The sequence below is a fragment of the Zalophus californianus genome, chromosome 2, assembly GCF_009762305.2.
Source record: "Zalophus californianus isolate mZalCal1 chromosome 2, mZalCal1.pri.v2, whole genome shotgun sequence".
Classification (NCBI taxonomy): Eukaryota; Metazoa; Chordata; class Mammalia; order Carnivora; family Otariidae; genus Zalophus; species Zalophus californianus.
In genome coordinates, this window is record NC_045596.1 from 139,220,953 (window position 1) to 139,231,999 (window position 11,047).

General features: G+C 44.2%; 1 pseudogene; it reads right to left on the bottom strand.

The window, feature by feature from the left end:
• Positions 1-1,694: 1,694 nt before the first annotated feature.
• Positions 1,695-3,076, bottom strand: LOC113925451 (annotated as a pseudogene).
• Positions 3,077-11,047: the final 7,971 nt, after the last annotated feature.

The following is an 11,047-nucleotide window of genomic DNA, read 5'->3' on the forward strand; positions in this document are numbered from 1 at the left end:
GTAATAGCCAGATATTTATTAGTTGTTGATTGGATGGAATTAGCAATTATGACAACATTGGGTGGGACCACAGCCTTAAAGTTGTAGTAATTCATTGTGAGATGCTACCCATTCTTTTTAAGTTAAAGATAGGCAAAATTTGCCTGTTAAACAGTGAAGCAGTAGGGATAACCTCTACTCTACACAGATCTTCAATAATGTATTTCAGTTCTTGAATGCCCTGTTTTAACTAATGTTTAGTCATATTATCTATTGGGGGTGGGGCATTCATTGGGGTCCATTTTGTGAAGCCAATTTGTGTCAATGATTTAATTTTAATTTATGACTCACTGGGTCAGCTCATCCATGCCTTCTCTTGGGCATTTTAAGAGAATGTGTACTGTGACCATGGGGAATTTAGGCAAGGCAACTGTTCTGTTAGCTAAGATGAAGCATACCTCTTTGATTTCTATTTTGTTTTCAGTAGCATCATGAACATTATAGGGGGTACCATGTTCGAATTTATTGGGATCCCACTAAATCAACATCTAGGTTATAGAGGCATAAAATAGAACCTCACTCTTTTATTTTGTTTGTTCTATAGATTCTTTTTTTTTTTTTAAGATTTTATTCATTTATTTCAGACAGAGAGTGAGCGAGGGAGAGAGAGCACATAGGGTGGGGAGGGGCAGAGGGAGTCTGATGCAGGCTCGATCCCAGGACCCTGGGATCACGACCCAAGCTGAAGGCAGCCATTTAACTGACTGAGCAACCCAGGCACCTGTTCTATCAATTCTTATAGTAAATTTTGACTTGCCAATTAGATCAAATTGAGGACCTCTGTTCTGTTTGTTCCTTTTCCTTCCCCTCATTCCAGTCTTTCCTTCCTTCTTTCTGACTTGGATTCTAGAGCCTTTTCTTAGAGGAGACCCCATTGAAAATGGGCTGATTTGCAAGTAAAGGCATAAATGCTCAAAGTACTTGAATACTTTGGGCAGAAGAGTCAAAGAAAAAAAGAGGAGAAAACCCCCTGAGGATGTTAGTCAGCATTTCCATAAGTCTGCTCAGACACCAATGTTAAGACCAGGTTGTATGGCTAGGATGGACCCTCACCGAAAATTTTGTTCGCTGTAAGGACTGATGACACCACACACCAGAAAGATATGAAGAGGTTTATTACTCATATAGTCTGGATGGAGACACGTCTCTATCTTCCAAGGCTGTTCCCCATATAGCATCCTTGAACATATAATGTGCAGCAGTCAGTGCTTTATTCTCATGCAGAAACATGACAGACCCACTAAGAATCGTCTCCCTACACTTGTCTTTTCTCTACCTGAAGTATAAAAAGGTACTTATGTATAGGACTATATCGTAAATATACAAAGTTTGTAATATATGTAAATGTAAATATGTAAATGTACAAAAATTTATTGGGGCTATAAAATTATAATGTATATACTCTGATCTTAGAATTCCCGAAACAGTTAATCTCCACATCTCTGTTAGTTTCCACAACACCCCTGTTGCTATTGAAACAAAACAAAAGAAAACAGAAAAAAAAAACAGAAGAAATCAAAATGAGAAAACTTTTCCCATGTGTTTAAGTCAAATAAGCATCTAAAACAAATTCTGGTGCTAGATTCACGGATAGTTGTACAAGATTGTACCCACCGTCCCTAAATCGCGGACAGAAAAGGAAGCCAAGTCACAGCTCATCCTTCACAATCTCTCCCTGCACAGGTCGTAAGAGGTGTAGAGTCGCGCCCCACACAGAAGTGAGGCTTCGGGACTTCAGAAAACGTACCCATGAAAGAACGGATGTGAGACCTGCCATTCAAACTGTAAAAGGAAACCTCCCCCAACTCACAGTGCAGATAAACGCCAACGCCCCTGGGCTTTTCCTTCAGCGACACAGGCGCCGTCCCGCCGCCGGACTGTCGCGCGTCTGCTCCGGCCTGACGGGGGCCGCCTGCCCCTCCAGGAAAGGGAGCCCTGGCAAAGCCCCGCGGCCCACGCGCGCTTGCCCACCCACCTGCACCTCCCAGGATGGCGGGCCGCCGTCGAGGCGCTCGGAGCCCAGGACCACCGCATCCATCAGCAGTCTCTTCGGGTCTGAGGGACGCCGGGTTTTTCCTCACAAATGTCAGACTTTTTACCCTCGGAGGCAAGCAGATTCGGGTGCGCTGTCTCGGGATCCAGAGTAACTTCCCGTCTAAACTTCTGGAGAATTTTCTGCAGAGCCAAGTCCTGCGGAGGAAGACTGCATCCTTCCCTCCTTAACTGGAAAGAACAGGGAGCTGGGGGCTTCAGGCTTTCGCCCCTGTCGCGGGCGCTCCCGATCTCCACCCGCCGTCTCACCTCGGACGCCGCGCTCCTCTCTGCCACCTTGTTTGGTAGGCGCGGGAGGGTGGAAACGTGCTCTGAAAACGCCGTGCTGTTCGCGCGGACTTTCTGCTGAAGGTCCCTCTCTTCTTCAGCGAGCCGTGAGAGAACAGCCTCTTGCTCACGGTCTACGCACTCGTGCAGGTGCTCAAACTCAGAGGTCACTTTCTGTCCCTGGTACTGCACCTTTTCTCTCAGGTCTAAGAGTTCTCTCTCTCTCGGGTGGCTACTAGTTTCTGAACGTCTGCCCCCGGCTTCTTCAGGGCCTGAGGTAACGACTGAGCCTCTGCCCGTGATGAGAGGCGGCCTCCCCCAGGGGCCTCACCTGGTGGCCCCGCTGATTAGGGGGCTGCGTGCACTTGGGACACGACACCTCGAGGTCCTCCTCGCAGAAGAGGGTCAGGACCTGTTTGTGCTTCTCACAGCAATGCCTCTCTTCCCGCCTCCTCTTCTTGCTCCTGGTGACGTGGGGGAGCTTGGCCATGTCAATCATCCTTCCCAGCTGGGTGTTGCTCCTCAAGTGCCTCTCTTGGCACGCGTGACGGCACACGGGGCATGGGAACCTGTCCTTGCGATCAGCCCAGGACTGCTGGATGCAGCAACGACAGAAGTTATGCCCACAGTCGGTGGTGACGGGGTCTCCGAGGTAATCCAGACAGACGGGACAGTTGGCTTTGGCCTGGAATCCTGCCAGGGCTGCCGGGACTGCCATTGGGCTGTAAATGAAGGACTGCACTGAGGTGGGGTTTCCTCAGGAGCTGGACTCTGAAGGCTCTTTCCGCTGAAAAGCCTCAGACACACTCTCAGATCTCGCTGTTCTTCCTGTCTTGAATGTTTCATTCCTATGAAGCAAAATGACCTCAGGTACAAAGACAGGTGCCCAGGGACGCTACAGGTGATCACAGGTTAGTTGGGCAACCAGCTGCCCTTGGCAGCTCGGAGGATGTGAAGCCAAGTTATGCAATTCTCTTGGTCAAAATGTAGACACAACTTTAAAGTGCTTCTTCATCCCTGGAGAGGAGAAAATACTGTTTCATGTAAAAAAATTTACCATTTGTTTTGTGGCCCTGCTCACTGCCACATTTGAGACAGCCACCAATTCTTCTCTCCACTCCCAGGATTCTACCTACACCCACATCAACCACGGGGGGGGCCGCATGGCACTGCAGAAAGTTAAAGGCTTTGCAAATTGAGCCTCCACCTTGAGTAGGATTTCCCCTTACTTGTTATCTGGGGGATCTGGGAGAAGTACCTAACATCCTCACCTCTAAGAGAATCAAGTAAATAAGGATATAAATCCTGACTTCAATCATTTCAATCTTTTCAAAGATCCAATAAAAGAACCTGGTATTTTTTGGTTTAAACCACATTTATTTCTTAAACCACAACACTGAATTCATAGTATGTCAAAATTTACTTTTCACTTAAGCATCTCAACTGCAGGATACATTCAACTGTGTACATAAAAGTGGTTTGGACTAGATTAGATTTACTCTGAGGATGCTGCCAAGTCAGAAAGCTGTGATTTTGACAAGAGGCATAGAATGAAATTGGAAATCAGGAATTCAATGTGAGAAAATACTAAGAAACACACACACAGATACACAACTACCCTCCAAAGTAATTGATGAGACACCAGCTAGTAAGGATTGGTAGGGACATGATCCCCAGAAAAGGGCATGGAGTTTTCCCTTAGTACCAGTTATTGATTCTGAAATACAGGCTGAAAAGCTGAGGCCAGCTCTCAGGGTTGAGGGAACAAATATGGACTTAAGGGCACCCAGTAGAGGATGTGTTCTGGTAAATGCTCCACAATTTAAATTGGTATCGTTGAAGTGTTACATACTAGAAGAGTCATAAATGGGATACCCCTTAAAAAGTCCATTGATTTAATCACCTCAAACCCTGATGGGTTCAAGACAATCTCTGCTTAACTGCCAGAGACCCCAAAATGAATTTCAAGATATGAAGATATAAAGTCTTAGTGATCTGTGCTGTCACTGAAACACCCATACACAGGAGGTGAGCATGTAAGTTGGTACCACCACTTGAGAAAACTGTTTTGCATTATCAACCAACTTGGAAAACACACATATCTTAAGACCCAGTTATTCTACTCAGGCTGTATAACCATCAGAAATATGAACCAGAAGGGCTTCAAAATATGTGCACCAAAAGACGCACATGGAGATTCATGACAACATTTTTCACAAGTCTAAACTTAAAATAATTCCAATGTCTGACATTAGAATGCATGAAAGAATTGTGGTGTATTCATACAGTGGAACATTAGTTAACAATGGGAAGGTGCTAAGTATTCTTCACCCCAAAACTTGGATGAGTCACAGAGATGTGTGAAAAAAAAAGCCAGGCACAAAATACAGATTGTGTATAGGAAAAATTACTTCATGGCGTTAGACCTCAGCACAATGCAAATATTTGGGGAGGAGGGACAGGCTAATGATTGGGAAAAACATTAGAAAGGTTTCTGGGGATGCTGGTAATAATTTTTTTTCAAACATATAAATAGCTCTTATACCAAGTAATCCACACAAACATATGAATAATCTGGATATAAAAATGGGTAAAGGAGATAAACAAATGGCCAATCATGAAATTGAAGCAGATCATTTTAATAATGCAGAGACATGAGAATGAAAAACAAGACAGATTGTTCTTTGTGTCTCATGAGACTGGCAGAGATTTGAAAGACTGCACATAATGGGTAGTGGAGCCAGAAGGATACCACAAGACCTTTTAAAAGTCAGAAAGCGTTTACAGAGAAGGAGAAAATGTTCCTAGCAGCAGGCCTGGCACATAGAAGGTGACCAATGATAACTAATGATACCTGAAACTTTCCATACTCAGGACCCTCAGAACCTGTCTCTGACTGCTGAGTCCATCAACACCCATTTGGGCCTCCACCCATCTGCTCTCCACGCCCTCAGATCTAATCATGACCCTCTCCTACAGGACTGCTGCTCCCATCTGGAGGGCCACATCCTTCCATCAGCTCCAGCTTCTCCTACCACCAAGCTCTCCACAGCTGTCACCTGCCTTCCCTTTTCTAGGAGGTTGTCACACACAGAGACAGTCTCCCTGTTTTCTGACCCCTAGGGTAGGACAGGACAAGAACTGACTATCTGTACTTTTAGGTGACTTAGGACTAGGCTCACTGAGGGACTGGTAACCTTAAGAACCGGCACGAAGATGGGATTCCCTTGCAAGGTGCAATTTTCGGCCCTGCACAGAGCAGGAGCTCAGGAGATCACAGCTCGTACATACCACTCTCCAGCCCCCTCTCCCCATCCCTACATTGTCCCAACTCCCTGCTTACCTGGGGCAGGAGACTCTGGACAGCAGGCTTGCCATGAACACAAGTCTCACTGAGAGGCGCTGAAGCGACTGCGCGTATCAGAGTGAGACCACTGCATATACACACCACTTGGAGGGTGGAGCTGTTAGGGTCCTGCCCACCAGACTGGTGGCTCCTCCCCCGTGGAGGAAAGGCAGGGCCACGCTACAGGTGAGGAAGTTCGAAGGTGCTGTTTGGTGCCGGAGGGGATCTCCTGTGATTCAATCAGACCAGGCGGAGCGGGCTGTGGTTTGTTTGTTTGTTTGTTTGTTTGTTTGTTTGTTTTTTAGAGCCGAAAGGTCTCGCATTTATTACTGAACCAACCTACCGGTGCAGAGGCATAGTCACAGAGAAAAATCATTTCCATGATAAGACAAGTCTATGGCCAGGTAGGAAGGATGTTTACAGAATGATAGAACACATGATCTTCATGCAGCTTAATTAAATATGTGTGCCAGGTAAGTGTGTCATCTCATGATGTGTGATGCCTTATAGACCCAGCTTGGTTATTCTCCAGTGCCTCCTCTTGCAGTTCTACCTGATTTTATTACCAGTTTTCATCCGAATCCACTGGGGAGTGGGACGATTCTGCTTTTGTTTCTTGGCCAGGAATCGCTTGATTCTGAAAGTCTTGTGAGAAGACATGGCGAGAAGCAGTGAGCCACGCAGAGCAGGATGGTGGAGAAAAAGAGAAAGTGGAGCGGGCTGTGTTAATACACATAATCTCCCTTGTGCCTTTGCCATCCTCCCTAATCCCATTTTCACTGATGAGGAGACTGAAATCTGAAAGGCTAAATGAGGCCAGGTCATTCCCTCCGCAGGGATGTAATTCAGGTCCCGAGTGACATCCTCTCCTAGCAGTTTGTCCCATCCAGCACCATGCAGCACAAGGATTGTGGAGCATTCCGCAGGCAGCAGGTTGCAGGTCTGCAGCTCGTAAGAACCCTCAGAGGCTGAGCCTGTGCAGGGATGCTCATGTTGCCCAAACTGCCTTTTTCCCAAGTGGAGCCAAGGTGAGAAAGCCAGGCCCATTAGTCCCTCTGTCTGTAATTCCTTACGTTGTTGGGAGTCAACAACTAACTCCTTCTTTTGCCTCATGTGCATGCCCTGTTCTGAGGCCCGCACCTCCACTCAGCACTTCCCACCCGGCGCCCAGCCCCACCATGTCTTTCACAGCTGCTTGGGGGAGTAAGTCCTGAAGGTCATGGGTCTTTGCTGGGTGGTGGGTGACTGGCCCTCACCTAAAGTCGATGCAATCTTAGGGGCTTCATCCACACAGTGACTGTGGTTCTCCGTAGTGGACCGTGAGGCAGAGGCAGGGAACAAAACTGCTCTGGGAATACTGGGTGCTGGAGGAGGCTCAGCCTGTGACCTGAAATAAGTGACATGTGTCCTTGCTCTAACTAAACACGTTTCTTCATTTCACATAGCCCTCACAGTAATAATGGTTCCCAATTCAGAGATGGGAAAATTAAGGACCAAAGAGGTTAAGAGATGGAGAGGGGTTGCAGCCCAGGCAAGTCTTACTCAGAATCCAAAAGCACAGCTACCATGGATCCTGCCCCCACACCCCCACCCCTACCCCTACCCACAGGGGCAATGACGAGCCCTTCTGGTGGAGCCCCCTGGAGGCATTTCCTTCCCAAGGAGCATAAGCCTGAGGTTACACATATACATATATATATATATATACATAGGTGAGATGACCTTATATATATTATGTCATGGGTTTGCTTTTTTTTTTTACAACTTAACTTGGGCTTGTACACCTAAAATGAGTACAATGTTAAAGATATAATCGGTATTTAACATTGTACTCATTTTAGGTATACAACGTAATGATTTGATATGTTTATATATTGCAAAGTGATTACCACAGTAAGTTTTAGTCAACATCCATCAGTACACATAGTTACAAATGTTGTGTGTGTTGTGTGTGAAATGAGAACTTTAAAGATTTACTGCTTTAGTAACTTTCAAATATACAATTAACTATAGTCATGGTACTATATAGTACATCCCAGGACTTGTTTATCCTATAGCTGGAAGGTTGTATCTTTTGATCACATTTATCCATTTTGCCCACCCCTCCCACCTCTGGCAACTGCCAGTCTATTGTCTGTATCTAGAGGGGTTTTTTGTTTGTTTTTGTTTTGTTTTGTTTAGATTCCACAAATAAGTGAGATCATACAGTATTTGTCTTTGTCCAACATATTTCATTTTTAAGATTTTATTTATTTGACACAGAGAGAGAGCACAGCAGGGGCAGGAGGGGCAAAGGGAGAGGGAGAAGCAGACTCCCTGCTGAGCAGGGAGCCCAACACGGGGCTTGATCCCAGGACCCTGGGATTATCACCTGAGCCAGAGGCAGATGCTTAACCTACTGAGACCCCCCAGGTGCCCCCGTCTGACATATTTCATTAAGCATAATGCCCTCAAAATCTATCCATGTTGTTGCAAATGGCAGGATTTCTTTCCCCTTTTTTTGGCTGAATATTTCATTGTGTGTGTGTGTGTGTGTGTGTCTGTGTGTGTGTGTGTGTGTGTGTGTATTATGTATATACATCCGTTTACCTGGTCATGGACACTTAGGTTGTTTCCATGTGTTGGCTATTGTAAATCATGTCACAATGAAAGTGGTAAGGCAGATGTCTCCTCAAGATTGTGATTTCATTTCCTTCAAATAAATAAATACCCAGAAGTATAATTACTAGATCACATGGTTATTTTTAATTTGGGGAGGAACCTCCATACTGTTTTCCATGGTGGCTGCAGCAATTTACATTGCCACCAACAATGCACATGGTTCTTTTTACTCCACATCCTCACCAACACTTGTTATCTCTTGTCTTTTTGATAACCATTCTACTAACAAGTGTGAGGTGATCCCTCACTGCGGCTTGTTTGGTTTTTTTGAAAAGATTTATTTATTTAGGGGTGCCTAAATAAATAGGTGGCTCAGTTGGTTAAGGGTCTGCCTTCAGCTCAGATCATGATCCCAGGGTCCTGGGATCGAGCCCTGCATTGGGCTCCCTGCTCAGCAGGCAGCTTACTTCTCCCTCTGCCTGACACTCCCCCTGCTTGTGCTGGCACTCTCTCTCTCTCTCTCTCTCTGACAAATAAATCTTTAAAAAGATTTATTTATTTGAGAGAGAGTGAGGAGGGGAGGAAGGGGGAAGAGGGAGAGAAAGTTTTAAGCAGACTCTGTGCTGGATGTGAAGCCTGTCTCGGGGCTCAATCTCACCACCTTGAGATGGCGACCTGAGTGGAAACCAAGAGTCAGACACTTAACTGACTCAGCTACCTAGGTGTACCCATCTCATTGTGGTTTCAATTTGCATTTCCCGATGATTATTGATGTTGAGCATTTTTTCATGTACCTGTTGGCCATTTGGATATCTTCTTTGAAAAATGTCTATTCAGTTCCTCTGCCCATTTTTTAAATCAGATTGAGTTGTGTGACTTCGTTATATATTTTAGATATTAATCCCTTCTCAGATATATGATTTGCAAATGTTCTTTCCCATTCAGTAGGTTGCCTTTCATTTTGTTGATGGTTTCCTTTGCTATCCAGAAGCTTTTTTTAGTTTGATATAGTCCCACTTGTTTATTTTTGCTTTTGTTTTATCTTTTTTAAAGTATTAAATATTATGCATGCTTATTTATGGCACTCATGCATAATTGGCACAGCCAAAAAACAGTTTTTGGCAATGTTCTAAATTGCTACCAATTTTGCACACCAACAGAATATTCAAAACTATAAGCAAGAATGGAAAACCAACAACTTTAGGTTTTATGGAAACCAAGTTGTTATTTGTCGTTAAAACAGAAGTCTTGGGAGCCTGGGTGGCTCAGTTGGTTAAGTGTCTGCCTTCGGCTCAGGTCATGATCCCAGGGTCAAGCCCCACGTAGGCTCCTTGATCAGCCGGGATCCTGCTTCTCCCTCTGCTTCTGCCCCTCCTCCCTGCTCATACTCTCTCTTGCTCTCTCTCGAATAAGTAAATAAAATGTTAAAAAAAATTTTTTTAAACCAGAAATCTCAACATGAACACAGAAGAAATAAGAAGGCATATGGCATGTTGTTTTCAAGATCTAGCAATGCACAGATATTATATATGCCACAGTGTTAATTCCTAATATCCTACCTGTCCATTACAATTGTCTTTGAAAAGAAAGTATTTCCCGTGTTAAAGGAAAGATGGATTTTTTTCACTCCTCCTAAAATATTTTTCATTTTGTCTTTTTTTTTTAAGATTTTATTTATGTATTTGTCAGAGGGAGGGAGAGAGAGAGAGCACAAGCAGGGGGAGTGGCAGGCAGAGGGAGAAACAGGCTCCCTGCTAAACAAGGAGCCCAATGATGCTGGGCTCGATCCCAGGACCCTGGGATCATGACCTGAGCCGAAAGCAGACACTTAACTGACTGAGCCACCTGGGCATCCCAATATTTTTTATTTTTGGATGATTTCCACCCACAGAAATGTTACAAGAGGAGTCTAATGACCATAATATACTCTTCATTTAGATGGGCCTGCTTTTATTTTGCCCCATTTCTTCATCGCTCTGTTTATACAGAGCTTTATTTTTCTTTTGTGAACCATTGGCGAGGATAAATGCTTTAATAGATTATGCCCTAAGAATAAGGGTGTGCTCCTGCCTAACCACAATGCAGTTACCATGTGAGAAATGCAGCACTGATACAATCTGTTATATTATAATTGAATATAGAGTTCCTAGTCACATTTCCTGAGTTATCCCAATAATGCTCTGTATAGATTTGTTTTTCCTGATCCAGGACCCAATATAGGATCACAAATTGTATTTAGTTGCCCTGTCTTTTTATTCTCCTTTAATTGGGAAGAGTTCTTCAGCTTTTCTTTATCTTTCATAATATTGACATTTTTTGAAGAATTCAAGCTACTTATTTTACAAACTGTCCCACAATTGGAACTATGTAATGAATTCTTCTTTAGATCCAGGTTAAGCATTTTAGGCAGGAATACTATTTCCATATGTGATGTCAGGTCTTCCTCAGTGCATCATATGGAGTTTACCTATTACTCCCAAGAATTATGTTTTTATAAGGGTTCATGAATGCAGTTTTTTTTTTTCTCACACAGTAAATACATTCTCCTTTGGATAAATTAGATCTACACTGGAGATGGGAGGTGGCAGTGATTGGCAGAAGTGATGGTTTTACTGTTTCTTTGTTGTAATGACAGCTGAGAGCTGAGTGAAACCTTAAAGAGGAAGGAATGTTGGACTAATAAGCCACATCAGGGAGACAAAATCAATTAGCAAGGTGTGCAATGTACCATAATTTTGGTGT